We start from the raw sequence: 14,652 nt of genomic DNA, 5'->3' as shown, positions 1-14,652 counted from the left end.
TATATCAAAAGAAGAGTTTTTGTTGAACAAGATAACTGTGGACATAACGATTATGTGAAACAAAAAAAAAGTTTAATTTCATGGGCATAACGAATTTGAAGATAGAATTATCATTGATGATCGAGATCATGTTGTGCATGATATTGCTTGTGATGATATATTTGTGAGCAAAATTGACACTTATGATAACCATGTCGATGTGAAGACTAAATCCAAGCTTTAAAAAAAGCTTGGATTTTCTAAAGCTTGGATTTGGACGGTATCTTTATTGAAGATTACCTCTTTGAGGGGTACTGTGGAAGAGGTGGAAAACTTGTTCGTTGAAGTGAAAAATTATTTTTTTTGTTGAGTTTGAGTGCCTCATCGAATTTGTGTGTTCTGTCTCGAAACCTTCGCACTTTCAGAATTCACGTCAAGGTGGAGATTTGTTAAAGTTTGACTCGAATTCAGAATGACACAAATTAATTAATATTTAAATTTGGGAAAATAAGAATCCTAGTTTGATTAAAAGTATATAACTTTATTAAAGTAGATTTCTACTTTATTTAGTTTTCTTTTGTAGTCAAATATCTATCCCTATAAATAGATAGTAAGGGTAGAGGGTTAGTTATGAAGTTTTTCTTTCACTAAAATCCTCTTGTATTTTCTTCCTTCATATAGATGTTGATACATTAAGTTGTGGTCTGAACATAGAGATCACAACATTCTAAGCAAAACAAAAACAGGTTTGAACAGGTGTGAGAAGTGGATCCCTTAGGGCGTGTTTGGTTCGGGGAATGTGGGATTACCAAGGGGAATAGAATCCACATTACCCCGTTTGGATGGCCGGTAATCTCATTCCCGGTAATTTTTTATTACCAACAGTGGATTTTTTGGGGTATATTATCGGGAATGTTATTACCCCATTCCCTTAGGTATTGTTGGATTACCGGCGTTTTGGACTAAAATGCCCTTAATTTTTTTTTCAAAAACATCCTTCTTATGTCATTGAATAATAAAAATTCTACGAAGGTTAAATTATAAATTTATCCTTAAACTATTTTAGATTTACAAAAAAAATCTATAATTAAAATTTTATATGAAGTTCGGGGGTTAAAATAAAATTTTACCCTTTCATTAAACATTTTTATAATATCAATGTTGTAAAAAAATTATATAAATTTTATGAATTTAAATTTTTTAAAGAAAATATAAAAATATCTCATTCTCCCGTTTGGTTAGTCGATAGTCTCATTCCCGGTAATGTTTTATTACCAACAGTGCATTTTTTGGGGGTATATTACCGGGAATGTCATTACCCCTTTCCCTTAGGTATTGTTGGATTACCGGCGTTTTGGACTAAATGTCGTTAATTTTTTTTTCGAAAAATATCATTCTTCTGTCATTGAATAATAAAAATTCTACGAATGTTAAATTATAAATTGATCCTTAAACTATTTTAGATTTACAAAAAAAGTCTATAATTAAAATTTTATATGAAATTCAAAGGTTAAAATAAAATTTTACCCTTTCATTAAACATTTTTATATTTTCAATTTTGTAAAAAAAATTATATAAATTTTATGGATTTAAATTTTTCAAAGAAAATATATAAATATCTTATAGTGATATTATAGTAGAACTCAACTTGTTAAATAAACAAATATATAATAAGGACAATTTGGTCAAATATACATTCCAATAATCTTTTATTCCTTTAACCATGGTAATCTTATATTCCTTCTAAACTAACCAAACACAAAATACAACATTATCAGTAATTTTATTCTCTGGTAATCTTTTATTCCCACTGGTAATCTTACAAACGCACCCTTAAGGATTAATTTTATCTAATATAAAATATAAGTATAGACTTCTTCTATTGAATTGAAAATGTACTTGTGGGTGAAATCTGAAGAATCGGTGTACTTCTTTGTCAAAATACTAAGCAAATCTATGGGTACGTCAATGTGTAAATCCATTTTTAGACAAGGTCCGGTCCGATTCTTCTTCGTGATGAACTCTAGTGTCGCTTTGACTCAAGCGACTCCATCAACGGCCTGAGCCGGGAAGTCGGATAAAACCTATGTACCAAAATGGTATTTATCCCTTGTATAAAGTTCTATTAGTTGAAAATAATGATATAATAAAGATTATGTAACACATATAAAAGCTTGTTGAACTTGATATGCTTAATGTATGTTATCCTGGAAAAAAATTGAACCAGAAATAGGCTTTTGATAATGCATCTGTTTCCTTCAATTTACAGCTAAGAGACAGCTTTTGTCTTTAAATTATTAGTTTTTTTCTTGCAGGTGTATGCAGTGCATCTCGGGGTCCAATTTTTAACGGCTACAGTTTTATCACTGTGGCACGTGAGGAATCCAGGGTGCACCACCCCCAATAGTTTCGCATTTGGCGCTAAATACCCCCATGTGGATCCCCCAACGGTTGTTGTCTCCCTTCGGACATCTTTGAAACTGAGCTTTTGTCCCTCTGCTAGTTTCATTGATAGACCCCAAAGGTTGTAGAAAATAACAAAAAGTAACAAACTCGAAATGAAATGCAACAACAAAAATTTCACCCTACTTCTATAGTTAATTTTTTTTTTTCACGAGACAGGAAAAGTTGAAAAAAAGCCTTCGGATCTGGTGTTGTTTATGCTGGTGAAGGTTGAGATGAAGGAATATCGGGGCTGACACGACAACCTTCGAGCATGAACACGATATCGGGCATGGTTGGGCGATCGAGAGGATCTGGAGCTGTGCAAAGTAACCCAACTTTGACTCCAAGGAGAAATTCTTCCCATTCTGATGATTCTGGGTCAACCTCAAGTAACCCTGGTTCTAAAAGTTCAGTGATTTGACCTCTTTGAAGCTGTTTCTTGACCCATTTCACAATGTCTTCATCTTGTGTGAACATAACTGGTCTCTTTCCGGTGAATAGTTCAAGTAGGACGATGCCGAAGCTATAGACATCAGATTCTTTGGTGGTTTCCCCTGTTAGAACTGCTTCTGGGGATACATAACCCAATGTGCCAATCGATGCTGAAGTGGAAGTTTCTGATAGGGTTGCGATCATGAGATGTTCCAAGCCGAAATCCGACAAATGTGCTTCGAAATCAGCATCAAATAGGACGTTTTGGGGCTTCACATCTCCATGAACAATGTTGGATGTGTGTAGAAAGGCTAAACCACGGGCTATGCCTAGCGCGATTAGGTGGCGCATTGGCCAATTGAGGACATGACCATCTTGGTGGGATGCTTCTTGGAGGAGTGTTGCCAGGTTGCCGTTGGGCATGTAATCGTATACTAGGAGCCTCAAGTCTGGTGGTCCTGCATAATAGCCTCGAAGAACTGTTAAGTTCCGGTGCTTCACTTTGCCTACAAATTCGGCTTCTTTCCTGAATATGTTTTCAGCAAGTGATCCATCTGGTAGACGGCGGATAGAGAGCACCATTCCATCGTTGTAACAAGCCTTGAAAACTAACCCGAACCGTGTTCTGCTAAGCACATTCTCTTCAGCAAATTGCTTAGTTGCTTCGATAGTTTCTGCCACAGTGATCTTGTCATTGAACATAACAAGCTTTGGGCCTCCATTTTCTGAGCTACTACGGCCCCCGCTCGCTCCTGAACTATCCCTTGGAGGGCTAATTTTCTTGTCCCCGGCAGTTTCTTTGAGTTTCTTGCTCCATCTGAATAGGCTAAAGGCATAACAGCAACAACATAATGACAAGAAACAAGCAGCGCATGCTACCGCAACCATCAAAAGAATCAACTGTTTCCTCCTGTTCTTTTCAGCTACATCCTCACACTTTCGATGCAATGGCTTTCCACATAGCCCTCGATTATCCACAAACGCTGATGCATTGTTGAATCTGGAGCCCAAAGTAACTGGAATCTCTCCTACTAGGTCATTTCTCGAGACATTTAAGTAGACCAATCCAGAAATAAGACCGAAACTAGATGGAATCTCTCCACTCAAGTTATTCGAAGAAAGATCCAGCACCGTAAGATCGGATAGCCGGGACAGAGAATCCGGTATGCTTCCCGAGAGCTGATTACCATCTAGTAACAAAGCTGTCAATGATGAATCTTTGGAGATGTCCACTGGAATTCCTCCGGTTAAGTTGTTACCACCCAAATCTAGCACATTCAACCTCGAAAGACGGGATAGATCAGCAGGAATTTGACCTGTCAAAGAATTTGATCCGAGCTCGAGAACTTCAAGCTCAGTGCAGTTTCCTAGCTCTGGTGGGATCACTCCAGTTATATGATTATTAGACAATGAAAGGACAACCAGTGAACGAAGGAATCCGAAAGTTTCTGGTAATTGACCAGATAATGAATTGGAACTAAGATTCACATATTGCAAGCTCATCAGGCTACCGAAACCTTTGGGAACATCCCCAGATAACATATTTTCCTGCAATGCAATGACTTGCAGATTAGGTAAACCTGAGAGCTCAAATGGCAACTCACCAGAGAGTTTCTGCTTGCTTAAATCAAGAGTAGTTAGCTTGAACAAATTGCCCAAACTTTGCGGTATCATCCCGAAAAACCCGTTAGCACTCAGATTCACAACAGCAACCTGACTTAAGTTACCGATACTAACCGGAATCTCACCAGAAAACTTGTTTCCACTCAAGTCCAACGTGCTCAAATTGCTCAACCTCATTATCCCCTCTGCTAAGCTTCCACTCAAGCTGTTACGACCCAAATTCAAGGTTTCAAGCTGAGTAAGATTCCCAAGACTCCGTGGAATAGAACCGGAAAATAGATTACCCCCAAGAGAGAGCACTTTCAAACCAATCATGCCACCTAAAAAACCAGGAATTTCACCAGATAGTCGATTCCCTTCAAGATCAAGAACATGCAACGAACCACATTGCTTAATCTCAATCGGAACAACCCCAGTTAATGAATTGTTAGCCAGTTTCAGCTCTTCCAATCTAGGCAGACTCCCTATTTCAACTGGAATCTCACCTAACAAAAAATTCCCAGAAATATCCAACATTGTTAACGATGTTAAACGCGTTAACCATAAAGGAAAAACCCCACTAATCTCATTCCCGGAAAGATCCAATTCCTGTAAAACACTATAACATTTCCCAGACTCAGGACCAGCAACATTCTTGAATACATTAAACCCCAACTGAAGAATTCGAATGGAAGGCGGATAAACAGTAACATTGCAGAACAACGAAACCGGCACCGTTCCGGAGAGCTTGTTATGAGTAAGTGAAACGACTTGGAGCTTAGGAAGAGCTCCAATGGCTGCTGGGATAACCCCACCAAGCGCATTGGCCTCGGCGCTAAAATGAATCAGTGAAGTGCAGTTGGCTAAAGCTGAAGGTAAAGTCCCTTCCAAAAGATTATAGTCAAGCCAGAGATACTGAAGCTGTTGAAGCTCACCAGTGCTAGTGGGAATCTCACCAGAGAACTGGTTATACGAAAGATTGAGGAATCGCAGCTGTGACAAATCAGCAATGCTTCTAGGAATCGAACCGTAAAACGAGTTCGAAGAAAGATCAAGATACTGGATATTCCGTGGGAGATCTCCCGGTATTCGGCCGGATAAATGGTTTTGAGCTAAATTTAAAGTGACCAACTCAGTGAGATTACTTATCTCGGATGGTAGTGTTCCGGAGAGTGAATTGGACTGCAAGAACACAACTCTTAGAAGCTTGCATTGTGAAAGACCGGAAGGTATGCTTCCATTCAAAGCGTTGGAGCGGAGGCTGAGCTTGGTGAGGAGATTGAGGTCAGAGAGACGATCAGTGAGTCTACCACCGAGTTGGAGTTCGGGTAGTAGTAGCTCGGTGACACGGTTGTTGAAACAAGCAACTCCACGCCAGTCGCATGGAGCTGCAGGTGTTGATGGATCCCATCCGTTTAAAGCTCCAAGGGGATCATTAAGGTTGAGCTTTGAAAGACGTCAATGCTTGGATCTCAGCTTGGTCCGTCTCGGCCGGTGATAAAAAATGTAAGCAAAGAAGCAGAGAAAGGAAAAAGATGAAACCTTTAGTCATTTGGTTAACATTAACAACAGCAAAGTTTGATGCTTTGGCAACAGAAATGGAGTTTCCTTGAACAAAGGGTGTCACAGTTTATGAGAAAGCGAGGAAGAAGCAAATGTTACTGTTAAAAAACTGTTGGTTTCGCCATGAAAACAACAGTGTTGAGTTTTTGATGATCTCTCTCTCTCTCTCTCTCTCTCGAAAGCGGGAGTGGTGGGGCACACAAAAAGGGAGGGCTCGGCTGCTCCTTTTAACCTCATTTGATATGATGTGGGCAGAATCATTGAGCCCTGTGTGATCTTGTCTTTGCTCTGCTGTAATCTTTCTTTCTCCCCTCCATCCCCAAGCACTCTCTTTTACTAGCTTTTTCTTAGGTGATTTCATGGGAATAAATGCTATTTTTTTTATCATACGACTAGGATATTATGCTGCAAATCGGTAAAAATCAGAATACAATAGGCTAAAAAACTGTTTTTTTCCTTCTATATTTTGTTGTTAATTTATTATATTTTTATCTAACTATTATAACTATAATATGACTAATCCGATCACCAATCTAAATTTGATAACAATACTTTGAACTTTGAAGTCCTTTAAACCTCCATTGTTTTCATCTTCCTTCACTTTTGACAATTTGGTGGTGCCTTTCCTCAAGAATTTCTGGTTCTGATGTCACTTTTGCAAACTTTCTGTTAACTATTTGGTTCAAAAGTCAAGATGTCAAAGATGGGATGAAAAGAAGATTGTCGTCACACATTCTTCTCAAATGCGAGCATTGAAGCCAAAGTTCTACAGGAAAAAGCCAAAAAAGAAGGCAGATGTAAACCTACCCACCAAAACAAAGGGCTAATCACATCAAGCACTGTGGGAGTCCCCACTCTTGAGTAAATGATGCAAAAGGCAGCCCATTAATTGGCTTTTTGGTGCCAAATTTGAATTGGTTTGTGTTTAGGAGGGAGTCTCAGTATAGTTTAAAAAGCCTAATCAATTAGATTTAGAAAACTTCATATGTGGATGCCAATATAGCATTATGATGTGCTTTTGCTAATCTTGACACGGTGCAGTCTCATCACTCCTGATAACCTGGAATGGACCCCTCCAAGGAATTGTGTAGCAAAACAAAATTTAGAACTACTAAATTCTCACTGCCATGATAGATTATGCCCAATTAGATCCAACTACACAAAGTATCACTATACATTTTATTAATGGCTTAATTATAAACTAATTGTTCAAACTATACTATTTTTTTTAAATTAAGGGCTCAAACTTTTTTTAATTACAAACGTTACCATTTTAGGTGTCTAGGCCATAATTGCTATTAAATTCTACCGTTAAAGGACACATATCACATTATGATAATTTTAAAAATTTTATTTAAAATTAAAAAATTAAAATTATATTTAAAAACACACACTAAAAATTCAAAATACTTTAAGAAAATACTAAAACTTTGAAAATCCTAATTTCAACACCTAAACCCACGACGGTCGTCGTCCTTTTTCATCGACGAAGCTCCATCTGACCTCACCTCCACCAGAAAATCGATAACCCTATGAAATCGTGACCAATAATCGACGTTTGTACCCCGATGAATTCAATACTGCAAATCACGACCTCACATGATTCCGATGATCAATCAGTGAAAAGTATGGCGACGTATGACTAGGAAGATGACAATGACTACATCGGCGGCGGTGGTCAGTCGGAAAGGACGACGTCAGGGGGTTAGGGTTAAGGATTAAGGATTTTTAGGAAATTGAGTTTTGTTTTTTGTAATTTAAGACAAATTAGAATTTTTATAAATATAATTATTTTTTTTAAAATTACAAAAAATGTGACATGTATCACTAAACAAAAAAATTTAACGACAGCTACAGTCAGTATACCTAAAGTGGCAACATCAAACACCTGGATGATTTAAAAAGAAGTTTGGACACCTATTTGAAAAAATGTATAATTTGGGCACTTATTTTATAATTAGCCTTTATTAATTTATCAATGATCTTCATATAATTTAGATATTATATATTTAAGTATACTTGGAATCGTAATCCTTTTAAAGTCTGTAACAATATTAGTGTACTGAGCTCAAATCGAGACGGCCATATTCAAGTTGTTGGTGTAATTTCAGGTGGCAGGTGCACCGGATGCAGCCAATAAAGGCTGTTCTTCTACTTCCTACGGATTAATTAGATTAGAAACGAAAATGGCTCATAAATATACCGGTAAAGAGGATAGGGTTAATTTTGTAATTATATACCATAGTTTTCTATTATAAATAGAGATGTAACCTAAACCTATTATCATTGAATAAAAAAAATTTCTAGCGCCGCCTAGGCACCGATGACGTAAGCACATTGTCGAACCTCGTTAAAATTTGTGTTCTTTCGTTTACTTTGCCCGATTTATCAACGGATTTAAAGAGATTGACCAGTGGAATCCAGGTAGCACCATTGAAGACTCTACTGAAATTCTGCAGTGGTGGATCAACGGCCGCACTTAATGAAGAATTGTGTGTAAAGATTCCATCCCGTAATGTATACCGTTCTATTACACAAAAACAAAGGCCTGGAATGGAATCTTCATGGCTGACAACTGACCCATGTGATCTTATGCAAAGACAAGAAAAGGAAAGCATAATCTCTGATAAAATATTGAGCAAATTTGAAATGATTTTACAAACTCTTGCACTATACTAACAACACCAAACTCAGAAAACCCAAAATCGAAGTTTGTAAACAATAACAGGTATGAAACATATCAGTGGGGATTATCAAGCAAGAGAAGTTATTGTATGAAACCTATCTTATATAACACGTCTACTATAAGAAAGACAATACAATGCGTTTCAAACTATAGTTTCTTTTGTTGATTGTTGTCCTGATGCGAAGTTGAGCCCAAACATTTCCTTAAATGTCTTCTCTGGGTCTACGAAGCCAACCAGCTTTGCAACAACGGCAGCGCTCTCGGCAATGTGATCCATGTCTTTAGGGTCGGTCCACAAGCGGTAAGCCAACTGCAACCTCCTGTGTTTTGTGTTCAGCCCGATCCCCCACTTAAGGAGAGATTTCTCGTTCTTGAGTGGAGAGTCTCTTGCGCATCTGCTGGCTCAGCATATGCCTTTCACGACGTAGAGCCTTCTCACTGTTTACAACATATTCGTAGAGATAATTAAGTCGCTTTCGATTAAAAAGGGTATTTATCGCCAATGTTCCACAAACTAATGAGTAATGAGAATAAATCATATATACCTTGAAGCAGGGTTAAGAACTTGTCCGGTTTCCACTACTTCATTACCATGGGACGATACACTCCTAAGAAATGACAGCCTCCTATGTTCGACCTCCATGTATATATAATCTTTTGAATCTCCCTTAAATAGAAGAAAAAAGTAGGTCCTGTGGACCAATGACACACTGCAAGCATGCCAGAGTTCAATGATCTCTTTGGAGCCTCTGAATTCCGAAGGCCATGCTGAAGGACTTCCGCAATTATCTGGTATCGGGTCCAAGCCAACGTCTTTAACATCCTTGCCATGTAAAATGGGCTCTGTGATTTGTACCTGTCATGCATGAGAAATATAATATTCAGAAGGCGGTTCTAAAACATATCAACAATGGCATATTCAGGATGGATCTCCTGTTTGATTATGTAATTTACTCACCTCATGATCAGCAAGTTGCTTCTTAGACGTTTCTTCTGTTCTCCCATGGAAGTAGAGAAACAGTGTTATTCTGATCCTCTGCAGGGACATCCGGAGCAATATGCTCAATTGCAGCAGCACTCGTGAAAGAACTTTGAGATTCGTTTTTTGCTATCGGGGCTTAAGCTTGTATTCAGTAGCACTTGTTGAAGAACGTTGAGATCCATTTCTAGACAACCCGCATTTGGAAGATCATACTTCAGGCAGAAAGTTTTTTCCGGATACTATCTGGTCTTCCAGGGAAATCTTTCTCATTCTCGATGGGAGGTGTGCTCTCATTGTTATCTAGCCTTTCAATCCATTCCGAGGCCAAAGCGGTCATCAGACTCGCTTGACAACTTATACTCCTAGTTAATTTCAGGCTTCTACGGTTAGACATTTCTTCTTTTAGCTCCCATAAATATGGTTTTTCAGGAGATGGAAAAGCAGTATGTGGATGGTTGCTACTGTTTTTCAAGTGGAATGACACAGATTCTTGCTTTGATCGATCTTCATTTCCAGTATCATCAATCCTGAAATGTCCTTGTTTTTCCTGGAGAAGAGGTGTTATAATTTCATAGTTCTTCGGGCTAGATTCCGACAAATTTGACTCAGAATATCTATTCATACTTGACCTTCCGGAGTCAATGCAACGAACTTTGCAGGGTACCTCTGAATTTTCATCAACAAGTTCACCATTTTCGTCCTGGAGGCGACTACTTCCGACAAAATTAGGAATTAGGTGACAGATGTGGGGAGGAACCGGGAAGTGGTATATTCAGTTTGAAGTCGGGAAGCTGGAGGAAGCTCTCTTCAGAACTGCAACTTTGCCTATCAGAAGGGGCGGACCTATCACCGACATCCATAACAGGTGTAACAAGTTTGAATGTTCAAAGTCCCATGAATTTTGCACTCGCAGTTTGGGGTACTGAGGATCTAGAGCTGCCTGGTGAAGGAGGAGAGAGAGAGGAGTTATGGTTAAGTGAACTTAAAAGAGTCATCAAATTATTCAATTATTAAGACATACGCATATTTTCACCGGCTTTCATCCGGGTCTTTCATCCTTTACTGATTGTCGCAGTTCCTCGACCTCAGACATAGCAAGTTCTCTTTGCTGTATCAGCGTGTTTATCTCTTTCTTCAGCTGCCATGAAACATGTAGGAAAATTGAATAATTATGGACTAAAACAACCCACCAGTCATTCTAAAATTACTCAATGAATGATGCAAGAGTGAGAGGTGCAATGCAAATCGAACCTTTCAATCTCGAGGTCTTTTTTTCTCAGCAATTCAGCAGAATCAGAGGAACCAGTAGTTGTTCGTGCATTTCTCAGCTCGTTCTCAAGTCTAGACAATTCTCTTTGCAATTGCTTCACTAATGCTTTATCAGACACAACCACATTGACTTGTGCATTGGTAGTCACTTCTTTAGCACAACTTGCAAACAAGAGGGTGTTTCTTGATTGTTCAACATAAGTTCGTGCTGGACTCAGGGTACAAATGACAGCAGTTCTAGCATTGCCTCCTAGGGAAGACTGAAGTATACGGGTCAGCTTTGAATCTCTGAAAGGAATGTGCCCATTTCCCTTGCTGCAGCCAAATATATAACAAGATATGGTTACAATCACTGCTTTATGCATGAGGCTCAAGGTGTAATATAAGCATCAAGTAGGGTAACCCTGAGTAAAGGTGGATCAGGATCCGAGTTCATAAACATCAGGGGCATGCATGCAAAGGGAAAAAGAAGGGAAAAATAAGCCCATGATAAGTTTTTTTAAACTTTGTGGTACTAGATGCTATTTTGGCCACAATACCGCAGGACAGGAAAGCAATGAAAGTTGCTGGTTTCCATAGAAGGATTCTGATTGGCCAAAAAGAAAAAAGATTATCAAAGTGCTACAAACATTAGAACAAGACTTTAATAAGCTAACCTCAGCTTACGGATGACAGTTCCGAGTGTTAATAAGCTCCGTTTATATGGCAACCTTCTTTCAACCTAGCACCAGCTGATAATGTCTGTGATGCACGCTCACTTCCGGCGAGATCAACAAAGTTCTGGAATAAAGATGGCTGAAAACATCAGTTTCCTTTCCAGTATCTGTTGTCCAATAAAATCTGACTGAAGAGATATATTGTTTCGTACCACAGTGGCTGCAAGGGTACTTGATTGCCATTGCTTAAAAATTCTCGTGCGGAACTTTCTATGGTCTGATGAGTGACGTTGGCACATGAATATATCAATAAGTAAAATAGAATATCATATCGTTTTCAAGTGAGCAGTATTGTAGTGTTGCCATGAAACAGAAAACATACCACTCTCAAAATTTGATGGGATCTGGAGCTTGTTTCATTCAGAGAAGTCTCTCCTATTTGTCTTTGAGCTGCCAATAACCATCACATGCTTAAATACAGTCATTAGCTAGTTAAAGGGAGACTTGTTGAGACAATTTGTTACCTTCACACACCAATAGAAGCTCTTTAAAATGATTCCGGTCCCACAGTGTCTCTTCCGTGAGTTTCTCGACAACCGTCCCTCTCTATCGCATCAGCTATCGGTTAGTGAGATAGTGTGTAAGATAACTACTTCCTACTAAACAAATGATGAAAGTATGCAACTCTGTAACTCACTTCTGGATCATCTAGAAGCCTAAGGGGAGTACTGTCTGCACTAAGGAGATCTCTGACTGATTCATTGTAAATTTCCATAGCCGAGAACTTCAGGATGAACTCTCTTTCGTTGTGCTACAGAGAAATACAGTATGGTTTAAGCCGCTGAAAACCATTTTATGTTAAGAATGAGTTATGGGGAGTCAACAAAGAGCCTTATAGAGAGTGCAAAGGGAAGGACCTAAGATGCACTCACAGTTGATACCATGACACTGAAAGAGCAACTTCCTTTGCTCCTGCTTCATACACTTGCTGGTTCCCGCAATCGAGCTGAAAACTCTGTCTGAACCAGCAGCACACCCCTGAATCGGAAAGAACGAAAAGAAAAGCTATGAGAAACTATTCATGTCACTGCATACTGATGAAATGCCAATAAATTTTCCTAGCAAGAATCAAGGCCTTGGTAATAACACTCTCCCAATTCACCTCAGGCAAGCAACAGTCTATACCCGCGATTAAGACATGATATTGTCCGAGGAGTAGCGATGAAATCATCACTGTAGGCCGTAGTTACGAGAATTTTATATAGGAAAGGAATTTCAAATTCTACTATGGAAACAGACTCAAAAGAAAAAGAAATCTTTCTGCAGCTAATGCAGGTGTAATCAAGTCAGTTTAATACATGAACTGAAATCTGATTTCTTACCAAATGTATAGGCAGTTGGGTACATGGATCTCTCGGAAACGGAAAGGCTGTTCCGGTATATGATGTGTTATCATGATGCATTCCCAGTCTGATACATCGTGCCTAGCTATTCCTTCTCACTGAGAGGGCGAAGTCGAACCGAACGAAATTCTCTCCTTGCAGCTTGCTGGTTCTTGCATTTGTTCATCTCCACTGTCCATCCCCATCTCTGAGCTTCCTTCACCAACAACGAATGCTTATTTTTCTTTATCTCAGCTCCCTAACACTTACTCTTCTGCATTCAATTTGGCTCATCACAAATTCAGAAGGTTTGACAACGAAGCTCCTATTAGTATTTGGACCACCAACTTTGCCTGCAATAGACAAACTAATCATGGATTAGTGCTAAATCCACCCTTCAGTAAATTGTCCTCAACCCAGAACAAAACCGCCCCAGTCTTCATCTGAATCTTTATTCAGAAACGTCAATGTAAACACAATAATTGGCCAAAGGGAAACAAAATCGTATCCTTTATCACCGGCTACAATAATTCTTCAAGTCAACAAGCATACGGCTAGACTATTTAATTTGATTTTTAATCAATTCAAGATTTTGGACTATTCTAAGATGGACTCTGTTTACAGACTGTCAAAGTCAGATTCTCACACTCTTTAAAAACAGAATCTTTTTGGAAAATTATTTAGACATACCTGAAATTACAATTAAGAAGTTTTTTACCTTGGGATTGATGGGTATTACTATTTTCCAAGGAATGTTTGATATTTTCCCCAGTTTTGGATTTGGAACATCTGCAAAATATCAACTTTGTTGCTTCCCTGGGTTTGTTCTCTTCTTCCAAATTTAACCTGAAAGAAACAACGTAATAAATATCATTTCCAAACTCCAAATGCAGAGCACAATAAACCGGGTCGAATATCCTTTAAGCACGAAAAGAATTACAGGAAAAGATTTCGACTACACTTCAAACTTGAACTCCCACCAGGCTGCATTGAAGGAAGAGAGAGTAGAAGAGAAGAAAATTTGTGACCTTCAATTCTTGAGTGGGAAGTTTTGGGTCTTTTAATGCAACGAAGCGAAGTGAGGAGATATTGATGTGGCTATGGCGCCTACTTCTTTGTTCTGATAATTGATTTGGAAGCAGCTCTTAAGTGAAAATATTAACCCTTAAATTAACCCCCCCCCACCCAAAAAAAAAAAGAAAAGCTTTTTGATAACAGAAGTTGATTAGATTACAGTTAAAGCTGTACCAAATTTGCTTAGCAACCAAGCCTTGTTGGTCGTTGCATTAAATTTATTGCTCAAGTGTTCCGGATAGAACTAGCTTTTCTAAACAAAACCGATTTCCATCTTTGGGTGGGGCTAAAATACATGATTCGTCAAGCTTGATGGGTCACTTATAATCTACCATTACGGCTTTTCACCTCTTCTCTTCTTTCTACATTTAACTTCCATGCATGACAGTTGAACAGCAAAGGTAGAATTCCCCCATTAGTCTTTACTATATCTAAATTATCGGTTTAATCCTTCTGATTTAATTTGATCACTTTAAACTTATACTTTTTAATTTCTCAAGTAGGTCCTAATCCGAATATTAATCGTGAAATCTATTATGTCAAAGTCTATTCTTAGGGATGACAGAGGGTCCATCGTTGTGT

The 14,652-nt window shown here is 38.4% G+C and overlaps 2 pseudogenes; both read right to left on the bottom strand.

Annotated features, from left to right (window-relative positions):
* Nucleotides 1–2,422: 2,422 nt before the first annotated feature.
* LOC120153101 lies at nucleotides 2,423–6,223 on the bottom strand (annotated as a pseudogene).
* Nucleotides 6,224–8,636: 2,413 nt separating this feature from the next.
* Nucleotides 8,637–13,847, bottom strand: LOC120153117 (annotated as a pseudogene).
* Nucleotides 13,848–14,652: the final 805 nt, after the last annotated feature.

Source organism: Hibiscus syriacus, unplaced genomic scaffold (genome assembly GCF_006381635.1).
Source record: "Hibiscus syriacus cultivar Baekdansim isolate YM2019G1 unplaced genomic scaffold, ASM638163v2 tig00111098_pilon, whole genome shotgun sequence".
Taxonomy (NCBI): Eukaryota; Viridiplantae; Streptophyta; class Magnoliopsida; order Malvales; family Malvaceae; genus Hibiscus; species Hibiscus syriacus.
Note: the sequence above shows the minus strand (reverse complement) of the source record. Positions and strands in the feature narration are given on the sequence as shown.